Raw genomic sequence first — 26830 nt, forward strand, 5'->3', positions numbered from 1 at the left:
CTCAACTACGAGGGGAGGTAAGGATCTGCCATCTAGCTCTGCACTAGATTCTCCTTCTGTTATGAATAAGCTTGCGACACCTAAACCTGCTACTGCTATGAATTCTGATATGTCGCATGTTATTGATGATGCCACTTCTGCTATGCATGATACTTATGATGAAACTACTTCTATGCTTGATACTACTGTGCCATTAGGTGAATTTCTTGATGAAAAACTTACTAAGGCTAGGGAGAATGAAATTATTGAAAATGAAATTATTGAAAATGAAATTATTGATGAAAGTGATGATGAAGGTTCTCCTCCTAATTATGAATTGCCTGTTGTTCCTGAGGGTTATGTTATGGATGAAGAAACTGCTAGAGATTTTCTTGCTTGCAATGATAGATCAGATCTTAAGAAATTGTTAGCTAAGCTGAAATAAAAGACTCTAAATGCTAGAATGAAACATGACCCTGCTTTTGCCACTTCACCTATCTTTGTTACTGATAAGGATTATGAATTCTCTGTTGATCCTGAGATTATTACTTTAGTTGAATCCGATCCTTTTTATGGCACTGAATCTGAAACTGTTGTGGCATATCTCACCAAGTTAAATGATATAGCCACCCTGTTTACTAATGATGAGAAGTCTTGCTATTATTATATCCTTAAGATATTTCCGTTCTCATTAAAGGGTGATGCTAAGACTTGGTTTAATTCTCTTGATCCTGGTTGTGTGCGTAGTCCCCAGGATATGATCTATTACTTCTCTGCTAAATATTTCCCTGCTCATAAGAAACAAGCTGCCTTGCGGAAAATATATAATTTTGTGCAAATCGAAGTAGAGAGTCTCCCACAAGCTTGGGGGAGGCTTCTCCGATTACTTAATGCTTTGCCTGATCATCCTCTTAAGAAAAATGAAATACTTGATATCTTCTATTATGGACTAACTGATGCTTCCAAGGACCATTTGGATAGTTGTGTTGGTTGTGTTTTCAGGGAAAGAACAGTCGACCAAGCTGAATTATTATTGAACAATATGTTGACAAATGAAAATAATTGGACTCTTCCTGAGCCAATTCCTGAGGCAATTACTGAAACAATTGAGCCAACTTCTGAGCCTATTCCTAAACCCACTCCTAACAAGAGAGGCGTTCTATTTCTCAGTCCTGAAGATATGGAAGAGGCAAAGAAATCAATGAAATAAAAACTTACTAAAGGTGAAGACGTTAAGAATTTACCTCCTATCGAAGAAATACATGGTCTTAATATACTACATGTTGAAGAAACACATTGTCTTGATAACCCGACACAGGTAGTAAAGGTAAATTCTCTCTATAGATATGATAAAGTTGAAATTCCCTCTACTAAATTTCATAGCCCATGCTTAGATGAATTTGATGACTTTATGGATAGACAAGCAAATTTCAATGATTGTGTTGGTAGATAATTGAAAATAAATACTTATATGATTGGATGCTTGAGTGATTATATGGCTAGAGTTAAAGGTGAACTTAAACTCACTAGTAAACATGTCTCTATGGTTGCCACTCAAGCTGAACAAGTACTTAAGGCTCAGAATGAATTGCTAGATGAACTAAATAATAAACATGACTTTGCTATTAGAGTGGCTACTAGAACTGGTAAAATGACTCAGGAACCTTTGTATCCTGAAGGCCACCCTAAGAGAATTGAACAAGATTCTCAGAATAATAATCTAGATGCTCCTAGTTCTTCTAAGAAGAAGAAGAAGAAGAATGATAGGACTTTGCATGCTTCTAGTGAACCTAATGTAGAAACACATGAGAATCCTAATGATACTTCTATCTCTGATGCTGAAACACAATCCAAAGATGAATATGAACCTGATGATAATGCTAATAATGATGTTCATGTCGATGCTCAACCTAGCAAAAATAATGATATAGAAATTGAACCTGCTGTTGATCTTGATAACCCACAATCAAGAAACCAACGTTATGATAAGAGAGATTTTGTTGCTAGGAAGCATGGTAGAGAAAGAGAACCATGGGCTCAAAAACCCATGCCTTTTCCTCCTAAACCATCCAAGACAAAGGATGATGAGGACTTTGAGCGTTTTGCTGAAATGATTAGACCTATTTTCTTACGCATGCGCTTAACCGATATGCTTAAAACAAACCCTTATTCTAAATATATGAAAGATATCATCACTAATAAGAGGAAAATACCTGAAGCTGAGATTTCCACCATGCTTGCCAACTATACCTTTAAGGGTGGTATACCTAAGAAACTTGGTGATCCCGGAGTACCTACTATACCATGCTCCATAAAAAGAAATTATGTTAAACTGCTTTATGTGATTTAGGAGCCGGTGTTAGTGTTATGCCTCTTTCCTTGTACCGTAGACTTGAATTAAGTAAGTTGACACCTACTGAGATATCCTTGCAAATGGCTGATAAATCAACTGCTATACCTGTCGGCATTTGTGAGGACGTGCCTGTTGTTGTTGCGAATGTTACTATCTTAACGGACTTCATCATTCTTGATATTCCTGAGGACGACAATACGTCGATTATCCTTGGTAGACCCTTTTTAAATACTGTAGGTGTTGTTATTGATTGCAACAAAGGAAATGTCACCTTTCATGTTAACGGAAATGAGCATACGGTACATTTTCCGAGGAAACAACCTCAAGTTCATAGCATAAATTCTATTGAGAAAATTCCATCAATCATTATTGGAGGTTTTGAATTTCCTCTCCCTACTGTCAAGAAAAAGTATGATATTCTTATGGTTGGGGATGTTCATATCCCCGTTGAGGTAACTTAGTGTTATTCGAAATTTCTCCGGTTCCGTGTTATTCGAAATGAGTTTGTTAACAAGATTTGATCAACCTTGTTAGTGGATTCATTTTGATGATCATGAGATGGATGAAACTAGAAGGCACAACCTTCTGTACCCTCTTTTTACTTTCTGTCATTTAAAATAAATAAAGCAAAAATAGTATTATCTGTCTGTTTTCTGAATTATCCGTGGAATGAAAAATATCCCAAAAATAAAAGTGCTCCAAATGCCCTACAAATTTAGTATGATTTTTATGGAACATTTGAGGATTTTAGGCACTGAAATCACTACAGGAGGGGCAAGCACCATGCCACGAGAGTGGAGGGCGCGCCCACACCCCCTGGGTGCTCCCCCTGTCTCATGGGCCCCTGGTGGACCTCCTCCACTTATGCCAGCACCCACACACTCCATCTTCTTCCCAAAAAAATCCCCATCCAGCTCAAGCACGAGTTCTAGCTCATTTTGCTGCGATTTTCGATCTCCTTGCTCAAAGCTCCATTCACAAAACTTCTTTGGGAGATTGTTGCTTGGTATATGACTCCTCCATTGGTCCAATTAGTTTTTGTTCTTGTGCTTTATTAATTGCAAATCCTTGCTGCCTTGGTGACCCTGTTCTTGAGCTTGCATGTTAAATTTATGAGGTTCTAAGTAATTCTAATGCATGATATAGGCTCTAGGCACTTGTAGGAGTAGTTGCTATCAATCTTGTTTAGTTTTATTCACTTTGTTTTTGAAGTTACTAAAATTTCAGAAATTTTTCAGAAAAAGAATTATGTCTAGGAGAATGTACCAAGGTGGTTCCTCAGTAAAGAAAGGACCCAGGATTGCTATGCGTGAGCAAGACGATGAACTACCGAGGGATGCAGAAGTACGAGCTTGTGAGTGGACATCAGATGATTTTATGGTCGAAGCAGACTTTAAGGAGGAATTTGACGCGTATATGCGTAATGCTGATCTGGAGGACTTCTGACAAGATAAGTGTCCTCAGTACTATCAATTGACTGATTCATTTGTGCGAAGGTTTAAATATAAATGCACACGTAATTCTCTGAGTGTCCTATTTTATATCCATGATACATCTTATACCACGGAATTATAGGATTTTACAACTGCTTGAAAACTTCCACAGTGGGCAATATTAATGATCCCCACAAATCTGAATTTAGAGATTTCCTTGCTAGTATTACTGTGGGAGAATCTAGGGATATTGCACAAGCTACCATAGGGAGCATTCATTTTCCTGCTATACATTATTTTGCTCTCTTCATTGGTAGATGCATTAACTATAAAGATGAAGCATGCCATATGTGTGTGCCTGATCTTTGTGTCCTCAAGAGTGCTGTGTTAGGTTATAAAGATTATAACTTGGGGGCAATAGTTGCACGTAGGTTGCATAAAAATGGTAGAGTTGGAGATTTATTTGGAGGAATTTATGCGACCCGTGTGGAAAATTATCTTGGTATAGCCCCACGAGAGGGGGATATGATGTTACCTCCTGCTTATTTAGATTATGACGCTATGGTCCAACATCATTTTCTTAAGAGGAACGAACAATTCCTCCAGTATTGACTAATCTTTGACAGACATAGCGCTGTCCATGTTACTCTTCCTGCTCCTTTCCTTTTTGATTACCAGGCAAAAAGAAGATATGTTGTTACCAGGGAGGAAGCAGCTGAACACGAGGGGAGAGCGGAGGCGGCTCGCCAACATGCCGCAGCTCAGGAGGCATTTGCTGCTGCATCTCAGTACGAACCCAGTTACAACTACGAATATCAGCCAGGCTACCCTTGGCATTAAACCAACTTAGGCCAAAAGCCTAAGCTTGGGGGAGTACGTATTTCTCACCGACTTTACATTCATGTTCACACACTATTCTAGTCGTCGGTGCTCATACTCTTTCATTGTATTATCCATGCTAGTTTAATTTCATTTTCTAGTTTTCTTCTTGTGTGTTTGATAAACTTCAAGAAAAACCAAAAAAACTAGTTAGTTTAATTTCCATGCTTATAGTAGAAATTAAAATGAAAACCCAAAAAGATTTCTCGTTCTTCTTTTACTTGTTGGGAGCTTTCCCGTGTAAATAGTTTTATTTTCTTTTCTTTCCTTTGGGGGTCGAGAGTAGAAGACCATATTGAAAATGTTTAGCGGCTCTCATATGCATGATTGTTTATTTAACTTAGAACCCATATTACTTTGTCTTCTCTCTTGAGTTGAATGCTTGCAGATTCTAGCTTAGTCCAATGCACGTGCACTATTATTATTATACACATCATTCGGTCGTGCAAGTGAAAGACAGTAATGACGATATATAATGGACTGATTGAGATGAGAAAAGCTGGTATGAACTCGACCTCCCTTGTTTTTGTAAATATGATGAGTTCATCGTTCCTGATTCATCTTATTGTGAATTAAACATATTTGCAATGACATTTAGAGATTATAGTTGCTTGTGTCATGCTTGATTAGCTATGAGTTATAATGGTTTACCTTGTGTGCCAACATGCTATTAGAATGATTATGATGTGGTATGATGGGATGGTATCCTCCTTTGGATGAATTGAGTGACTCGACTTGGCACATGTTCACGCATGTAGTTGAAACAAATCAACATAGCCTTCACGATATTTATGTTCATGGTGGATTATATCCTACTCATGCTTGTACTTGGTGTGAATTAATTTTAATGCATGTTTATGACTGTTGTCGCTCTCTCAGTTGGTCGCTTCCCAGTCTTTTGCTAACCTTCACCTGTACTAAGCGGGAATACTGCTTGTGCATCCAAACTCCTTAAACCCCAAAGTTATTCCAATGAGTCCACCATACCTTCCTATATGCGGTATCTACATGTCGTTCCAAGTAAATTTGTATGTGCCAAACTCCAAACCTTCAAATGAAATTTTGTTTTGTATGCTCGAGCAGCTCATGTTTCAGCTAGGGCTGCCTATATCTTCCATGCTAGGTGGGTTATTCTCAAGAGGAGTGGACTCTGCGCCTCATTCATGAGAAAGGGCCGGTAACCGGGATGCCCAGTCCAATGATCCAAAAAGATCAAAGCGAATCAATATAATTAAACAAAACTCCCCCAGGGCTGTTGTTAGTTGGAGGCACTCGTTGTTTCAAGCAAGCCATGGATTGATGCTTGTTGGTGGTGGGGGAGTATAAACTTTTACCATTCTATTTGGGAACTGCCTATAATGCATGTAGTATGGAAGATACAACCATCTCATAGTCGTTACATTGACAGTGAAAGTATGCAGCTCAAAATTTTATTCAATCTCTATTTTAAAATCGAGCTCTAGCACCTCTACAAATCCCTGCTTCCCTCTGCGAAGGGCCTATCTATTTACTTTTATGTTGAGTCATCACCTTCTTATTAAAAAGCACCCGCTGGAGAGCACACTGTTATTTTCATGTATTACTATTGGTTTATATTGGGTATGACTTGACTGGATCTCTTTTACCATGAATTACAATGTTTAGTCAGTCCTTGATCTTTAAAGGTGCTCTGCATTTATGTTTTGCGGTCTCGGAAAGGGCTAGCGAGATACCATTTTGTTATATCATGTTAAGATTGTTTTGAGAAAGTGTTGTCATCCGAGTTTTATTATTATGGCTCGCTAGCTGATTATGCCATTGATATGAGTAGTTGTGAGACCGAGGTGTTATTGTGAGTATGGTTAGTTCATAATATTTGCTGAAACCTGAATGCTGGCTTTGCATGTTTACAACAACAAGAGCAAACAAAGTTTGTAAAAGTTTTTCTTTATCACTTTCAGTTTATCAACTGAATTGCTTGAGGACAAGCAAAGGTTTAAGCTTGGGGGAGTTGATACGTCTCCAATGTATCTACTTTTCCAAACACTTTTGCCCTTGTTTTGGACTCTAACTTGCATGATTTGAATGAAACTAACCCGGACTGACGCTGTTTTTAGAAGAACTGCCATGATGTTGTTTTATGTGTAGAAAACAGAAGTTCTCGGAATGACCTGAATATCCTCAGAGATAAGTTTCAGAAAATATAAAAAATACTGGCAAAAGATGAAGACCAGGGGGCCCACACCCTGTCCAGGAGGGTGGGGGGCGACCACCCCCTCTGGGCACGCCCCCCTGTCTTGTGGGCCCCCTGCAGCTCCGCCGACCTCAACTCCAACTCCATATATTCCGTTTCACGGAGAAAAAAATCAGAGAGGATGTTTCCTTGCGTTTTACGATACATAGCCGCCACCAAGCCCTAAAACCTCTCGGGAGGGCTGATCTGGAGTCCGTTCGGGGCCCCGGAGAGGGGGATTCGTCGCCATCGGCATCATCAACCATCCTCCATCACCAATTTCATGATGCTCACCGCCGTGCGTGAGTAATTCCATCGTAGGCTTGTTGGACGGTGATAGGTTGGATGAGATTTACCATGTAATCAAGTTAGTTTTGTTAGGGTTTGATCCCTAGTATCCACTATGTTCTGAGATTGATGTTGCTATGACTTTGCTATGCTTAATGCTTGTCACTAGGGCCCAAGTGCCATGATTTCAGATCAGAACCTATTATGTTTTCATGAATATATGTGTGTTCTTGATCCTATCTTGCAAGCCTATAGTCACCTATTATGTGTTATGATCCGACAACCCCGAAGTGACAATAATCGGGATACTTCTCGGTGATGACCGTAGTTTGAGGAGTTCATGTATTCACTATGTGTTAATGCTTTGGTCCGGTTCTCTATTAAAAGGAGGCCTTAATATCCCTTAGCTTCCGCTAGGACCCCGCTGCCACAGGAGGGTAGGACAAAAGATGTCATGCAAGTTCTTTTCCATAAGCACGTATGACTATATTTGGAATACATGCCTACATTACATTGATGAATTGGAGCTAGTTCTGTGTCACCCTAGGTTATAGCTATTACATGAGGAATCGCATCCGACATAATTATCCATCACTGATCCAATGCCTACGAGCTTTTCATATATTATGCTTCGCTTATTTACTTTTCCGTTGCTATTGTTACAATCACTACAAAACCCAAAAATATTACTTTTGCTATCGTTACCATTACTATCATACTACTTTGCTACTAAATACTTTGCTGCAGATACTAAGTTATCCAGGTGTGGTTGAATTGACAACTCAACTGCTAATACTTAAGAATATCCTTTGGCTCCCCTTGTGTCGAATCAATAAATTTGGGTTGAATACTCTACCCTCGAAAGCTGTTGCGATCCCCTACACTTGTGGGTTATTAGTGGTGTGCTTGAAGATTTCACCGGGGTGGACAACTAAGGTGTAGGTGGGGTACCGCTCCTCCCATGCATCGTTAACATTGACGTTTCACATCCCAAAACTTTGCCAATTCTAGAATGTAAATAATTAAAGGGTTAATTAAAAAATTGATTTTGATTGCTTGATCATAGCTAAATTTGACTTGGAGTTCACTGATTTCCTTGAGAATTATGACTAAAAACATTTTAGAATTATTGAGAATTCTAAAATAAATTTAAGGGAATATATATATTCCAAAATTGAGCTTACAAAAGTGTGTGTGACATTTATATAAGATTTCAGGTTGGGGTATAATTATCCTGAATCCCAATTATTATTTGAAACCCTAAGTTTAATATTATGATTTACCCGAACCCCAAATAATTCTAGGCAATAAATGTAAGATCCCAAAAATAGGGTGTTGGGATATAACTATTGGTATGACCCGCCCAGGAGGTGCCGGGTTATACCTACGATGACTCTTAATATGAAGCCCAAGAAGACATATTAAAGATAGCGGTTAACAGCCAAGGGCCCAAGGCCCAAGGGCGACTTAGGGCACATAGGTATAAACTGCCATATATGTAAGACTTGTATTGTAAGGCAAGTAAATATAGTCACCGAGCCGGACACATTGTCTATGAGTCGGCCGGGACTCTGTGAGCCGCTGGGCTTCGACCTATGTATATAAAGGGACAACCCGGCGGCGGTTCAAGACATAAAAACAACAGGTCGAAAGCTAGGTCAAGCGGATTTGCTCCCTGGTAATCGAGACATAAGCAATACCACCCAAAACTGGATCGTAGGCTTTTACCTTCACCGCAAGGGGTCGAACCAGTATAATTCATGTGTCCTTTATCCCGTTTAACCCCTTTAAGCTAACCTAGAGGGGATGGCTCCACGACTAAGTCCTTTCTTGAGGACATCTTCCATGACTATTCCATGACAGTTGGTGCCCACAGTGGGGCCAGCGCACGGTGGTTTCGAGTTCTTGAAGGGCAGCTTCGAAGGGATCAAGGGATACGTTGTGGGCTGGATGACCAAGAGTCATTGCGGCAAGCTCTACATCGATGATGCGGGCTGGGGCCCCGAGGCCGGCTCAATTGAGTACGGGTACCGGGTCCCCTTCGGCGGAATTCACATCTTCATCGTCAAGATCGGTGAGCCGGGCCCTGAGCCGGACACCTGCACTGACATCATTGAGACAGCTCAGCATGCAAGACCCGCCCGAGCTCAACCCGTCGTGAATCGTGCCTTTGTGGGATTCATCCATGGAGGGGAATTTGATGAAGGATCTGTGTCTGGCAGTGAGACGACCATCTACTCTGATGGTGAGTCGTCCACGGGTGAGACTACTTTGCTGTATCAACTACAAGATGGTAGGCTTGGGGGTTATTCCGATGGCGACAGTATTTCGGACCCTTTTGAGCTGCCGAACCGGGTTGCGATCTTTATGGCCGGGACGCAGCCTGGGCAGACTTCCTCGACTATGCCAGCAATGACCTCTGGGTCAGCAGCAGCGATGGCAGTCGGGGCAGGAGGCCCTGTGCGCCCACCGGCTCAGGTTTTGACAGACTTGTTGGATAAGTTGACGGCCTTGTTGACAGCAGAGGTCAACCCGGCGAATCGAGATCAGTACAACGCAGAAGTTACAAAGCTGCGAGAGGAGATAGAACAAGCCAAGGCAGATCTGGCGGCTGAGGACATCAGGATGTCCGCGAAGCGAGCTATCCTGGATGCCGAGGCACAACGGATTCAAGCTGAGGCTTACCGGCTTACGATGCATCAGAACGCTTCAAATGAAGTCATGAGGAGGAGGCACCGGTCTCGTCTACCTTTAGTTTACGAGGGGAGAAATCTCTTTTGCACGCCTTGAGCGGGGACCAGTAACCCGCCGTAGTTAAACCGGGATGCCGCGCCTAGGGCTAGAGCGCCGACTCAACCACGCGTGACGGAGCCACCTTGTTTGAACACGATTGCGCCTCAGCATGTGCCTACACCATTGGGTCATTATTCTAACCTATTGGATAATATGATCGCTGCAGCTACATGATTGGCGGCTCTCCCAGTGGAAGGAGATTCTCCAGTGGTGATTGAAATATGAAGGGTTAAGGAGCTTCTTCAAACGGCAATGGTACAGCAGGAGGCATACTCTTACAACCGAGACATGATTCATTCGACCCATCGTCCAAGCCGGAGCTATAGCAGACACATGGAGTCACCAGCCCTTTCAAGCAACGCCCAGTGTCATGAGCGGCCACGTGGGCATGACCCAGCAGGTAATGGAGCTCAGGGTGCGGTCGATCAGGGCAGGATGCGTCAAGAAGTGGAGCAGGCGGCTGAACCGGCGGTTTATCAGCAGATTTCGACTTATCCGACGGCTTCTCTGGAGGCATGCGTGACCTCTAGGACTGCAGGTGTACCCTATTTGGTGCCGGCTCTGCGTAATGAGCGTTTGCCTAAGGATTTCAAGGGGGCTCATAAGGTGCCTAGTTACACAGCCGACTTACCCCCTGAGGCATGGATTGAAAGTTATGAGATGGCCATGGACTTATTGGAGGTCAGTGATGTTGCGTGTGCTAAGTATTTTACCATGATGCCGGTGGAACGGCCTGTACTTGGTTAAAGGGGCTGCCTGCCAACTCCATCGGGTCATGGGGAGAGTTGAAGGCCCAGTTTATTCAGAACTTTAAAGACACATGCAAACAACCCATTTTTATTGTGGACTTGACTAATTGCAAGCAAGAGGAGGGTAATTCCACGACCCATTGGGTGCGCCGGGTCAAAGCTATCATACATTCATCCGATAACATGAATGTCGGCTCTGTAGTCTTAATGTATAGAGAAAAATTGCCGTTGGCCCGGCTGATATGACGTATTTGAAGAAACCAACTACAGAGCATGATCCGGTGATGAAGTTTAAATCGGCCGATGACACCAAGCTCATTGACTTTGTTCCTGGCGATTCATCCCAGGAGTTCAGTATCAGCGCTAATCTGGATCCTAAATAGGAAAGCACGCTCATCAAGTTCATCCGTGAGAACCGGGACATCTTTGCATGGAAACCTTCTGACATGCCGGGTGTACCGAGGGAACTTGCTGAGCACGCTCTTAATATTGATCCAAAATTTAAGCCGGTCAAGCAATTCCTTCATCGCTTCAATGAGGAGAGGCGTAAGGCTATTGGCGAAGAGGTGGCCCGGCTCTTAGCAGCTGGGTTCATCATTGAAGTTTTTCACCCTGAGTGGTTGGCTAATCTGGTGCTGGTGCTTAAGAATAATGGCACTTGGCATATGTGTGGATTACACGGACTTAAACAAGGCTTGTCCGGCTGATCCTTTTTCTCTCCCCCGTATTGATCAAATCATTGATGCTACGGCAGGATGTGAGAGTTTGAGTTTTTTGGATGCTTATTCTGGTTATCATCAGATCAAGATGGCAGTTAAGGACCAGGAGAAAACAACCTTTATTACTCCCTTTGGAGCCTTCTGCTATGTGTATATTCCTTTTGGGCTCAAGAGTGCCCAGGCGACTTACCAGTGTTGTGTGCAAAATTGTCTTCACAATCAGATTGGGCACAATGTTCATGCTTATGTGGATGATATCATGGTGAAATCCAGAGAGAAAGAAACTTTGATAGATGATTTGAAGGAGACCTTTGATAATCTCTGGGTCTACAATATGATGCTTAACCCGGCCAAGTGTGTCTTTGGTGTGCCCGCAGGCAAACTTTTGGGGTTTCTAGTTTCTAACAGAGGCATTGAGGCTAACCCGAAGAAGATCAAGGCCATTACCTCTTTGGCAAAGCCGGCGTGTATCAATGATGTTCAGCGTCTGGCGGGTCGTATCGATGCTTTAAGCCGGTTCATAAGCCGGTTAGGTGAGAAGGCCATACCACTGTATCAGATGATGAAGAAAACATATGATTTCATCTGGAGTGATGCTGCTAATGACGCGTTTGAAGCCTTGAAGAAACAGCTAGCTAAGCCGCTAGTCCTTGCAGCTCCCATTGATAAGGAGCCGTTGTTGTTATATGTGGCTGCTAACGCCCGGGTTGTCAGCATAGTTGTTGTGGTGGAATGGAAGGAAGCAGGCAAGGAATATCTAGTTCAACGGCCGGTTTATTATATCAGTGAGGTGCTCATTGAGTCCAAGTAAAGGTATCCGCATTGGCAGAAGCTTGTTTATGGGGTGTTCATGGCCAGCCGGAAGCTTAAACAGTATTTCCTGGGTCATCCCATCACTGTGGTTAGTTCTGCTCCTTTGGGAGATATCATTAAAAGCATAGAAGCCCCATGACGAGTAGCCAAGTGGGCCATTGAGCTTGGGCCTCATGGTTTGAAGTACGTACCTCGTACCGCCATCAAGTCTCAAGCGCTGGTGGATTTCATCAATGACTGGACAGAACTGCAGATGCCTGAAGAGAAGCCAGATAACACATATTGGACTATTCACTTTGATGGATCCAGGCAATTGGAAGGCTCGGGGGCTGGAGTGGTTTTAGCTTCCCCTTGAGGTGACAAGTTTTGTTATGTTTTAAGGTTGATGTTTCCCTGTACTAACAATGCAGTTGAGTATGAAGCCTTGCTCCACGGTCTTTGGATGGCTAAGGAGATGAACTTAAGTTGGGTGCGGTGCTTTGGCGACTCAGACTTGGTAGCTCAGCAGGTTTCAGGCAAATTGGATTCCAAGGACCCACTCATGGCGGCTTATCACCGTGAGGTTGATGTCATTGCTGGACACTTCAAGGGTTATCAGCTGGAACACATTGATCGCAGGAAAAATGAGGCGGCTGACTCCTTAAGCCGTCTGGGGTCTCAGCGTAAGCCGGTCCCGCCTAACACCTTCTTGGATGTTCTTCATAATACTTTTGTCAAATTACCTACAGAGGAGGATCTGGCTGTTCCTGACCCGGAGGCGCAATTGGTGGTAGCTCTTCACGCTATCCCAGATTGGACAGTGTCGTATTTGGTTTATATGACCCGGGGCAAGTTGCCCGAGGATGAAACTTTAGCCAGGTAGATAACCCGGCAGTCTAAGTCAATGACAATTGCCAATGGCGAGTTACACCATCGCAGTGTCACTGGGGTGTTTCAATGTTGCATCTCTCCTGAAGAAGGCCGTGAGATCCTTCGTGAGATTCATGAAGGGGATTGTGGTCATCATGCTGGTTCAAAGTCCCTCATGGCCAAAGCTTTTTGTCATGGATTTTATTGGCTGATGGCTCATGCTGACGTAGAGGATTTGGTTAGTAAATGTGACAGTTGTCAGAAATTCTCACGGCGAGCCCATGTGCCGGCTCAAGAATTGAGGATGATTCCAATCACTTGGCCGTTTGCGGTCTAGGGGCTTGATATGGTTGGGCCTTTTAAGAGGTCCAAGGATAAAAAGACCCACCTTCTGGTGACGGTTGAAAAATTCACAAAAGTGGGTGGAGGCAGAGCCGGTCAGTAAGTGTAACGCAGCTACGACGGTTCAATTCCTCAAAAAGGTGATATTTCGCTTTGGTTTTCCACACAACATTATAACTGACAATGGCAGTAATCTGTCCAAGGGTGCCATGGAGGAATTTTGTCAACGTGAGCATATTCGACTTGACGTTTCATCAGTAGCTCACCCCCAGTCCAATGGTCAAGCTGAAAGAGCCAATCAGGAAATTTTGAAAGGCATCAAGCCCCAGCTTATGGTTCCCTTGCAACGGATGCCGGGTTGTTGGGTGGAGGAGTTACCTTCAGTGTTATGGAGTATCAATACTACCCCCAACAGATCCACGGGTTACATGCCTTTTTTCATGGTTTATGGAGCAGAGGCGGTTCTTCCTAGTGACATCCGTCATGACTCACCCCGCGTGGCGGCTTACGTGGAAGCTAATAATGAACAAGCACGTCAGGATGCACTTGACCTGTTAGATGAGAAGCGCGACCTTGCGGCCGCCCGCTCGGCGATTTATCAACAAGATCTGCGCCGTTATCACAGCCGCCGGGTTAAGTCCAGAACCTTTCAAGAAGGTGATTTGGTGCTCCGTCTCATCCAGGATCAAACTGATGCGCACAAGTTATGCCCGCCTTGGAAAGGACCCTTTGTGGTCAGCAAGAACTTGAACAATGGGCATACTACCTTATCGATAATCGAGAGCATAAAGACTCATGTAAGTCGGAGGAGGAGACTCGCCGGCCATGGAATATTTCTCATCTTTGGCCTTACTATACTTGAGCCGCCGGCTCTTATGATGTACATATTTTGATGATGTATATATTATGATGATTATAATAAAGCAGGACCTCTGTAATTTTCATCTTCAAAAATGATTCTTCATCGTCATACTTCCAAGACCATTAGGGGCTGATCGTATTTGAATCTAGCTTAACCCCTTTGGCATGGCTTCCTAATCGTATTCAAATCATAGCCGTCCAAACCTTTTTGATCACTTGGGGGCTAGATCGTATTCGAATCATAGCTTAACCCCTTTTGGTCTGACTTTACTGATCGTATTCGAATCAGAGTCGTTAAACACTAGATCACTGGGGGCTGATCGTATTCGAATCTAGCTTAACCCCTTTGGCACAGGTTCCTGATCGTATCCGAATCATAGCTGTTCAAACAATTTGATCATTTGGGGGTCGGATCGTATTCGAATCATGGCTTAACCCCTTTTGGTCTGGCTTACTGATCGTATTTGAATCAGAGTCGTCAAATGTTTTAAAGGTCATTTGGGGGCTTCCTGTTCAATCATAGGTGTATTCACCACAGAGAACATAGCTATTGGTACCCTCTTGATTGGCACAATGCCAAACCCACTAGGGGGCTTCCTGACCGTATTCGAATCATAGCTTAACCCCTTTTGGTCTGGCTTACTGATCGTATTCGAATCAGAAGCCTCGCCTTTTCTCTCTTTTTGACTTAAGTTTTTTGAAACGGTCTTTTGGGTTTATCTTGATACTTTTTGCTCATATCTGAAGCATATATGTGTGGTTTCTATTTAACCCGGCTTGACTTGGGATGATAAGTCGCCAGCATATGACAATCATAAATATTTGGAAGTATTGGCTTCTAAAGATTGGGTTATTACCCTTACTGCACAGGTAACATAAGCCGACAGTTCAATTCAGTATCACAGGTATGATATTGTTATAGTTATACTTAAAGCTCCGGTTCATACAAGCCCTATCTATGACTATTTTTTACACATCAGTGGTTATATATGAGATATTATGATCCACCCTGTGGTGAACTACCTAGGGTTCTTGTGATTTATTTGTGTGCAGGATATATCCAAAATTTACATCTGCGCCAATCGACATCATGATAAGTCTCAAAGGATATTGCCAAGTGGCGGCTTAACAGTGTTGAGCATCACATAAACATGCACGATGACACGACAGAGCAGAGTTATAGCTATTCTATTACATGACTCAAAGAGTCCAAATGATTAAGTGTTTTCCACAAGATTGTTGGAAATATATATGCCCTAGAGGCAATAATAAAATGGTTATTATTATATTTCCTTGTTCATGATAATTGCCTATTGTTCATGCTATAATTGTATTAACCGGAAATTGTAATACATGTGTGAATATATAGGCCACAACATGTCCCTAGAGAGCCTCTAGTTGACTAGCTCATTGATCAATAGATGGTTATGGTTTCCTGACCATGGACATTAGATGTCATTAATAGCGGGATCACGTCATTAGGAGAATGATGTGATGGACAAGACCCAATCCTAAGCATAGCACAAGATTGTGTAGTTCGTTTGCTGAGAGCTTTTCTAATGTCAAGAATCATTTCCATAGACCATGAGATTGTGCAACTCCGGATACCGTAGGAATGCTTTGCATGTACCAAACGTCACAACGTAACTGGGTGGCTATAAAGGTACACTACTAGTATCTCCGAAAGTGTCTGTTGGGTTGGCACGAATCGAGACTGAGATTTGTCACTCCGTTTGACGGAGAGGTATCTCTGGGCCCACTCGATAATGCATCATCATAATGAGCTCAATGTGACTAAGGAGTTAGTAATGGGATCATACATTACGGAATGAATAAAGAGACTTGCCAGTAATGAGATTGAACGAGGTATTGGGATACCGACGATCGGATCTCGGGCAAGTAACATACCGATTGACAAAGGGAATTGTATACGGGATTGATTGAATCCCCGACATTGTGGTTCATCTGATGAGATCATCGTGGAACATGTGGGAACCAACATGGGTATCCAGATCCCTCTGTTTGTTATTGTCCGAAGAGATGTCTCGGTCATGTTTGCTTGATTCCCGAACCCGTAGGGTCTACACACTTAAGGTTTGGTGACACTAGAGTTGTTATGGGAATTAGTATGTGGTTACCGAATGTTGTTCGGAGTCCCGGATGAGATTCCGGATGTCACGAGGAGTTCTTGAATGGTCCAGAGATAAAGATTTATATATGGGAAGTCCTTATTCGGTCACCAGAAGTGTTCGGGGGTTTATCGGTATTGTATCGGGACCACTGAAAGGGTTTCGGGGGTCCACCGGGAGGGTCCACCTGACCCGGAGGGCCCTATGGGCTGAATAAGTAGGGGAACCAGCCCCTAGGTGGGCTGGGCGCCAAACCCCCCTAGGGCCCATGCGCCTAGGGTTTGGGGGAAACCCTAAAGGGGGTGCCCCCCTTGGCTTGGGGGGCAAGCCTCCCCCTTGGCCGCCGCCCCCTCTAGATCCATATGGAGGGGGCTGGACCACCCTCTCCCTTGCCCCTATAAATAGAGGGGAGGTGGGAGGGCTGCCGCACCCTTCCCCTGGTGCAGCCCTCCCACTCTCCAACACCTCCTCCTCCATAGTAGTGCTTGGCGAAGCCCTGCCGGAGAACTGCAAGCTCCACCACCATGTCGTCGTGCTGCCGGAGCTCTCCCTCAACTTCTCATCTCTCCTTGCTGGATTAAGAAGGAGGAGACGTCCCCGGGCTATACGTGTGTTGAACACGGAGGCGCTGTCCGTTCGGCGTTAGATCGGATCTTCCGCAATTTGAATCGCCGCGAGTACAACTCCATCATCCGCGTTCTAGTAACGCTTCCGCTTAGCGATCTTCAAAGGTATGAAGATGCACATCCTCTCTCTCTCTCTCTTGTTGCTAGAATCTCCTAGATTGATCTTGGTGATACGTATGAAAATTTTGAATCATTGCTACGTTCCGCAACAGTGGCATCATGAGCTAGGTCTATGCGTAGATTCTATGCACGAGTAGAACACAAGTAGTTGTGGGCATTGGTTTGTTCAATTTGCTTACTAGTACTAGTCCTATCTTGTTTCAGCGATATTGTGGGATGAAGCGGCCCGGGCCGACCTTACACGTACGCTTACATGAGACAGGTTCCACCGACTGACATGCACTTGTTGCATAAGGTGGCTAGCAGGTGTCTGTCTCTCCCACTTTAGTCGGATCGGATTCGATGAAAAGGGTCCTTATGAAGGGTAAATAGCAATTGTCATATCATCGTTGTGGCTTTTGCGTTGGTAAGAAACGTTCTTGCTAGTAACCCATAACAGCCACGTAAAACATGCAACAACAATTAGAGGACGTCTAAGTTGTTTTTGCAGGGTATGATATGTGATGTGATATGGCCAAAAGAATGTGATGAATGATATATGTGATGTATGAGATTGATCATGTTCTTGTAATAGGAATCACAACTTGCATGCCCATGAGTATGACAACCGGCAAGAGCCATAGGAGTTGTCTTAATTTATTGTATGACCTACGTGTCTTTGAAAAACGCCATGTAATTACTTTATTTTATTGCTAACCGTTAGCCATAGTAGTAGAAGTAATAGTTGGCGAGACAACTTCAAGAAGACACGATGATGGGGATCATGTTGTTGGATATCATGGTGTCATGCCGGTGACAAAGGTGATTATGCCGCGCTTCAAGATGGAGATCAAAGGCGCAAGATGATATTGGCCATATCATGTCACTTTATGATTTGCATGTGATGTTTGTCATGTTTACATCTTATTTGCTTAGAACGACGGTAGCATAAATAAGATGATCAGGTGTGATAGATTCTAACATTCGCATACAACGGGTGTAAGCCAGATTTACACATGCAAAACACTTAGGTTGACTTGACGAGCCTAGCATGTACAGACATGGCATCGGAGCACAAGAGACCGAAAGGTCGAACATGAGTCGTATAGTAGATACGATCAACATGAAGATGTTCACAGATGATGACTAGTCCATCTCATGTGATGATCGGACACGACGTAGTTGAGTCGGATCATGTATCACTTAGATGACTAGAGAGATGTTTATCTGAGTGGGAGTTCATTAAATAATTTGATTAGATGAACTTAATTATCATGAACATAGTCTAAAATATCTTTGCAATATGTCTTGTAGATCAAATGGCCCATGCTAATGTTGCCCTCAACTTCAACGCGTTCCTAGAGAAAACCAAGCTGAAATACGATGGTAGCAACTATACGGACTGGGTCCGAAACTTGAGGATCATCCTCATAGCTGCCAAGAAAGCATATGTCCTAGAAGCACCACTAGGTGAAGCACCCATTTTCCCAGCAACTCAAGACGTTATGAACGCCTGGCAGTTGCGTAGTGATGATTACTCCCTGGTTCAATGTGGCATGCTTTACAGCTTAGAACCGGGGCTCCAAAAGCGTTTTGAGCAGCACGGAGCATATGAGATGTTCCAAGAGCTGAAAATGGTTTTCCAAGCTCATGCCCGGGTCGAGAGATATGAAGTCTCCGACAAGTTCTACAGTTGTAAGATGGAGGAAAACAATTCTGTCAGTGAGCATATACTCACTATGTCCAGGTTACACAACCGTTTGTCTCGGTTGGGAGTTAATCTCCCAGATGACTCGGTCATTGATAGGATCCTCCAGTCGCTCCCACCTAGCTACAAGAGCTTTGTGATGAACTACAATATGCAAGGGATGGAGAAGTCCATTCCTGAGTTATATTCAATGCTGAAATCAGCGGAGGTGAAAATCAAAAAGGAACATCAAGTGTTGATGGTGAATAAAACCACTAGTTTCAAGAAAGGCAAGGGTAAAAAGTACTTCAAGAAGGACGACAAGGGAGTTGCTGCGCCCGGTAAATCAGTTGCCAGGAAGAAGCCAAACAATGGACCCAAGCCCAAGACTCAGTGCTTTTATTGCAAGGGAAATGGTCACTAGAAGCGGAACTGCCCCAAGTACTTAGCAGATAAGAAGGCCGGCAACACCAAAGGTATATGTGATATACATGTTATTGGTGTGTACCTTACCAGTACTAGTAGTAGCTCCTGGGTATTTGATACCGGTGCGGTTACACATATTTGTAACTCAAAACAGGAGCTGCGGAATAAGCGTAGACTGGCAAATGATGAGGTGACGATGCGCGTCGGGAATGGTTCCAAGGTCGATGTGATCGCCGTCGGCACGCTACCTCTACATTTACCTACGGGATTAGTTTTAAACCTCAATAATTGTTATTTAGTGCCAGCTTTGAGCATGAACATTGTATCTGGATCTTGTTTAATGCGAAATGGCTACTCATTTAAATCTGAGAATAATGGTTGTTCTATTTATATGAGAGATATGTTTTATGGTCATGCCCTGCTGGTCAATGGTTTATTCTTATTAAATCTTGAACGTGATGTTACACATATTCATAGTGTGAATACCAAAAGATGTAAGGTTAATAATGATAGTCCCACATACTTGTGGCACTGCCGCCTTGGTCACATTGGTGTCAAACACATGAAGAAACTCCATGTAGATGGACTTTTGGAGTCTCTTGATTATGAATCATTTGACACGTGCAAACCATGCCTCATGGGCAAGATGACCAAGACTCTGTTCTCCGGAACAATGGAGCGAGCAACCAACTTGTTGGAAATAATACATACTGATGTGTGCGGTCCAATGAGCACTGAGGCTCACGGTGGCTATCGTTATGTTCTCACCCTCACTGATGACTTAAGTAGATATGGGTATGTCTACTTAATGAAAAATAAGTCTGAGACCTTTGAAAAGTTCAAGGATTTTCAAAGTGAGGTGGACAATCAACATGACAAGAAAATAAAGTTCTTATGATCAGATCGTGGAGGAGAATATTTAGGTCACGAGTTTGGTACGCACTTAAGGAAATGTGGAATTATTTCACAACTCACGCCATGTGGAACACCTCAGCATAATGGAGTGTCCGAACATTGTAATCGTACTCTATTGGATATGGTGCGATCTACGATGTCTCTTACCGATTTACCACTATCCTTTTTGGGTTATGCTTTAGAGACAACCACATTCACTTTAAATAGGGCACCGCCTAAATCCATTGAGACGACACTGTATGAATTATTGTTTGGGAAGAAACCTAAGCTGTCCTTTCTAAAAGTTTGCGGATGCGATGCTTATGTCAAGAAACTTCAACCTGAAAAGCTCGAACCCAAGTCGGAAAAATGTGTCTTCATAGGATACCCTAAGGAAACCATTGGGTATACCTTCTACCTCAGGTCCGAAGGCAAGATCTTTGTTGCCAAGAACGGGTCCTTTCTGGAGAAAAAGTTTCTCTCGAAAGAAGTAAGTGGGAGGAAAGTAGAACTTGATGAAGTACTGCCTCTTGAACCGGAAAGTAGCGCACCTCAGGAAGATGTTTCTGTGGTGTCTACACTGACTAGAGAGGAAGTTAATAATGATGATCATGAAACTTCAGATCAAGTTACTACTGAACTTCATAGGTCCACAAGGACAAGTTCCACACCAGAATGGTACGGCAACCCTGTCCTGGAAATCATGTTGTTAGACAACGGTAAACCTTCGAACTATGAAGAAGCGATGGCGGGCCCAGATTCCAACAAATGGCTTGAAGCCATGAAATCCGAGATAGGATCCATGTATGAAAACGAAGTATGGCCTTTGACAGACTTGTGATACGTTTCCATCGTATCTATAATTTCTGATTGTTCCATGCCAATATTCTACAACTTTCATATACTTTTTGCAACTTTTTATACTATTTTTGGGACTAACATATTGATCTAGTGCCCAGTGCCAAATCTTGTTTGTTGCATATTTTTTGTTTTGCAGAAACCCCATATCAAACGGAGTCCAAACGGATGGAGATTTTTTTTGGAATATATATGATTTTTGGGAAGAAGAATCAACGCGAGACGATGCTCGAGTGGCCCACGAGGCAGGGGGGCGCCCCTGAGCTTGGTGGCCACTCCGTAAGGCGGTTGGTTCCCTTATTTCACCACAAGAAAGCCAATATCCACATAGAAATCGTGTCCAAAGGACATTCCAATCGGAGTTACGGATCTCCGGGAATATAAAAAACCGTGAAAGGGCAGAATCAGGAACGCAGAAATAGAGGGAGATAGAGAGACAGATCCAATCTCGGAGGGGCTCTCGCCCCTCCCACGCCATGGAGACCATGGACCAGAGGGGAAACTCTTCTTCCATCTAGGGGGAAGGTCAAGGAAGAATAAGAAGAAGGAGGGCTCTCTCCCCCTCACTTCCGGTGGCGCCGGAATGCTACTGGGGGCCATCATCATCACCGCGATCTACACCAACACCTCCATCATCTTCACCAACATCTCCATCACCTTCCCCCATCTATATTCAGCGGTCCACTCTCCCACAACCCGATGTACCCTCTACTTGAACATGGTGCTTTATGCTTCATATTATTATCCAATGATGTGTTGCCATCCTATGATGTCTGAGTAGATTTTTGTTGTCCTACCGGTGATTGATGAATTGCTATGATTAATTTAATTTGCTTGTGGTTATGTTTCTGTCCTATTGTGCCCTCCGTATCAGGCAAGCGTGAGGGATTCCCACTGTAGGGTGTTGCAATATGTTCATGATTTGCTTATAGTGTGTTGCTTGAGTTACAAAAGCATAAACCCGAGTAAGGGGGTTGTGGCGTATGTGATAAAGGGGACTTGATGCTTTAATGCTATGGTTGGGTTTTACCTTAATGATCTTTAGTAGTTGCGGATGCTTGCTAGAGTTCCAATCATAAGTGCATATGATCCAAGAAGAGAAAGTATGTTAGCTTATGCCTCTCCCACATAAAACTTGCTATCAGGCTAGTAAAGTAGTCAATTGCTTAGGGACAATTTCACAACTCCTACCACCACTTTTCCACACTCGCTATATTTACTTTATTGCTTCTTTATCTAAACAGCCCCTACTTTTTATTTACGTGCTCTTTATTATCTTGCAATTCTATCCAACAACACCTACAAAGTACTTCTAGTTTCATACTTGTTCTAGGTAAAGCGAACGTCAAGCGTGCGTAGAGTTGTATCGATGGTCAATAGATCTTGAGGGAATATTTGTTATACCTTTAGATCCTCGTTCGGTTCGACACTCTTACTTATCGAAAGAGGCTACAATTGATCCCCTATACTTGTGGGTTATCAAGACCTTTTTCTGGCGCCGTTGCCGGGGAGTCATAGCGTGGGGTGAATATTCTCGTGTGTGCTTGTTTGCTTTATCACTAAGTAATTTTTATTTACTGTTCTTAGTTGTTCTATATCTTTAGTTATGGATATGGAACACGAAATACAAAAAATTAGGTGTACTTGCTACTCATGGAGATGGGGAACCTCCTAAAACTCTCGATGCTATTTATGTGAAAAATATTATGTACTACTTTGATAATCCTGAGAAAACCCCATTCAATTATGTTATGGGAGACACGTTGGATCAACGTGAATACTTTAGGGATTATTGCTTGACACAAAAAGGGAAACTATTATGGGATCAAATTCATATGTTACATTGGTATGGTCGTCAACTATGCTTGAGATATGATTATACTTGTTGCTCTAGGATGAAGGCTCCACACCTTCCCTTTTCATGCAAATTCAATGATGATAAAACCTTGGCTTCTTATGCTAATGCTATATATGATTACTATGATGTGGAACAAATAGAAGAATTTGTTGCTTTTATGGGTGCTTATGAAATTGACTCTTTGTTTAAAGAGTGTGAAAATCTTGATGATGCTGTTTACAGACCTGAAAATTTTGCTATACTTAAATATTGCTATGAGAATTATGAATTCAATTCCGATATTGATGAATTTATAGAGAGAGTCTCCGCTGTCCAAGAAGAGACTAATATTTTGCAAGAGTCTATGGAAGAAGAAATTGATGAAATTGTGAGCTCATTGGATGAAAAAGATGATGAGGAGAGCGAAGAACAAAAGGAGGAAGAGCGGATTAGCTACCCATGCCCACCTTCTAATGAGAGTAACTCTTCAACTCATACATTATTTAATTCCCCTTCATGCTTACCGAAGGATGATTGCTATGATGATTGTTATGATCCCGTCGGTTCTTTTGAAATATCCCTTTTTGATGATGCTTGCTATGATTGTGGTAAAGATGCCAATATGAATTATGCTTACGGAGATGAACTTGCTATAGTTCCTTATGTTAAACATGAAATTGTTGCTATTGCACCCACGCATGATAGTCTATTTATCTTTTTGAATTCTCCCTACTACACTATATCGGAGAAGTTTGCCCTTATTAACGATTATATTGATGGTTGGATTTTACTACTACACATGATGATTTTGATAGATATAATATGCATGTGCTTTCTGCTCCTACTTGCAATTCTTATGAGAGAGGAACTATATCTCCACCTCTCTATGATTCCAATATGATAAAATTGAAAGAAACTGCTTATACTATGCATTGACCTTTACTTGGTGTGCATGAATTGTTCTTTTATGACATGTCGATGCATGGGAAGAGAGTTAGACTTCGTTCTTGCATGATATATGTTATGTGCTCACTAATAAATTACAAATCATTGTTAATTAAAATTAGCTTTGATATACCTTGGGATCCGGGTGGATTCACTAACTGAGCACTATATGGCTAGCTTAATGGCTTTAAAGAAAGCGCTCCCAGGTGTTGACACCAGATTTTGGCACGGTCAAGAACTTATTTAAGATAGCCTCAAATGGAGAAGTGATCGACATGAAAAAGTTCCGTATTGTTGATATGAACATCTTTGAAGTTTGGGTCATCGCCGTCCGATTTCATCTTGATGGCCGAAACTATACTCAAAGTACTAAGATCTAATATTCAGAGTACAATTTGGCCGATTAAGCCCCCAAGACGACCTCAAATGGAAAAATGATCTACACGGATTGTCTTCGTCTCGTCAAAACGATTGATTTTGATACACAAATCGTCCAAGTCCGAATTCGTATGCAAAAGTTAGAGCAATCGGACTGCAGCCCTGTCACGAGGCGAGATGTGGCGCGCCCCACCAGACACATGTCTGATGGGTAGCGTGAGAGAATAGCCTGTTTTGCGTGACCGATTTGACCCTCAAGATGACCTCTGATTAAAAAACGTTCAACATTAAAGTTGTTCATCTCGTCGAAACAGTCAAGATTTCTTTGGGCTCGTTTCCATCCGAGATCGTTTACCACCACAAAAGAGACCCACAGTGCAGCCAGTTTAAACCGAACAGTTTTGGAAAGTTCGAACAAAACCAATGTGAATTTGACTAGGGTTTTGGACGTGAATGCAAGCCTTTTCCTTCCATGGATAGTCCAGCCGCCTCTTATATATCTAAGGGGTGACGGCTGATTGAACAACACACAATCGATCAATTCATCTGCCACTTTTATCTTTTATCTTTTCTCCTTGGTCCTAGTTCTTCTTCTTCCTCGTTCTTCGTCTGTTCTTCTTGTTACAGGGCGGTGAACCTCGAGGCCCTAGGGGCGATCAGGTTGACCTAGGGAAGCCCATAGCCACCATGCGTCCAGACGGGGTCCCTCCCGGGCACGTGGGGTTTCGGGTCCTGAAAAGCACCTGCCGGATTGCTTGCGTACCGCACTTCCGGACGAGTCTCCTTCGACGTGAGCTGCGGTGCATCACCCTCAGTGTTGGAGGTACACGGTGACGTGTTCGTGTCCGAACACACTTTTTGGCGACTCCGTTGGGGACGAAGCTTCGAACGGTCTCCGGCATGTTCTTGCTATGAAGAGATCGTCATCTAGGGTTTGCGATCTACAAAGGTAATATGAATACTCGATTCACTTATGTAGATGCAAATAATGCATATGTTGTTGCTAGATCGTCTAATGAACATAATGTATCAGCTAGCCCTAGTTTTATCAATCATGCATCTAATTATGTGCAACAGCCGATTCGGAATAATCTTCATGCTTCAACTTTATATAATTTTAGCAACATGCAACATATGTATCCCAACTCCCATGCATCGGCAACCCCACAAATCTATATGCCGATGAACAACATGATGAGTTCGGTTAATCAAATTGAAACACCCCATGTAGGAACTTTCAATGGCATACAACATAGTGTTTCATCTTTTTATTCACCGACAACTAATTTGCAACATGTTAATCCAAACATGCCGGTGGATAGGAGAATTGGCCATGATACTACTAGTTATTTGGCCAATTACCCTCAAACATCATATGCTATACCTCATGCTACTAGTTTTTTGGCACCATACACAACTGTTGATGTCCATAATTTGGCTCCGCACCTTAATGGTCATGGACGAATAAGTGAAACTTCTACAGGAGCACAAATGCCTTCACCTACTACCGTGGCATATCATGTTCCCCCCACACAATTACGAAATTTCAGCAGCATCTCATTGCCGAAAGAGTCTAAAATCATCGGGGGGCAACCATATCCAGACTGGGTAATTGAGAACAAGCTTACATTTTCTTAGGATTTGTGCAACTCCATTCGACAAGAACTAATAGAAGGCGGGAAACTTCATGATTTTGCTGCTGTAAAAGCTAGAGTTGTGCAAATGATGCATTCGCCCAGTGTTGTACCATCCAGTGTACCCCCTAATAATTGCAAATTTTCGGCACCTCATTGCCGGAAGAGTCTCAAAGTATTGGGGGGCAATCTCATGAGGAGTGGATGGAAACTGAGATGAAAAAGTTTAAAGCTCGCCAAGCTGAGATGTGGGCTAAAATTAGACAGGAGCTAAAGGCCTTGGAAATTCAAAAACATAAAAGTATTGATTCAGGTAAGAAAGAAAATTCAGTTATTGAAAAATCCGAATCAAATATTATATATGCCGAATCTATTGAAGAAAAAGAGGATGCCAAGGCGTTGGGGAGCCAACTGAAAGCGGAACAAAGTATTATTCAGATTACACCATTGTTATGCTCTCCCAACATATTCAAAGAGGTACGTCTAGCAAGTGATTTATCTATTTTTAGATTTGGTCGCAACTTTATTGTTGATACATCTATTAGAAAAGATCTTATAAGTAATTTTGAAAGACCAATGATGAAGAAAAATTTACTTGTTAGCAATAAAATTGTTACAAAGCATATCGGTCAATATAATGTACCATTTAAAGAGACCGATAGTGACTTATTACTGCAACCAAAGCTTTTCTCATTGCTTTATTTAAAGTTCATATCTAATTGGGTATCTTTGCTTGCTTCATACTTGGCTTACGCATGGGCTCAATTGAGACATGTATATTCTAACTACTTTGATTTCAGAAATTTAAAGCCAATGTTATACTCTGTTAAAACCGATGATAGTATAATTTCCTTTTCAAAGTCATTGGAGATAGAGTGCAAAACACAATGCATAGCCGAATGGGGTAATGCAAAATCTGAACTATTCGTTAGCTTAACTCTAAAGCCGCTCTCACAGCAAGATCGTCTAGAGAATAAAAAGTCCACCTTCAATTCAAGCATGTGTGATCAAATATTTGATTTGTTGCTAAAAAATAATTACATTAGA

Source organism: Triticum dicoccoides, chromosome 2B (assembly GCF_002162155.2).
Source record: "Triticum dicoccoides isolate Atlit2015 ecotype Zavitan chromosome 2B, WEW_v2.0, whole genome shotgun sequence".
In the NCBI taxonomy this organism is placed as follows: domain Eukaryota; kingdom Viridiplantae; phylum Streptophyta; class Magnoliopsida; order Poales; family Poaceae; genus Triticum; species Triticum dicoccoides.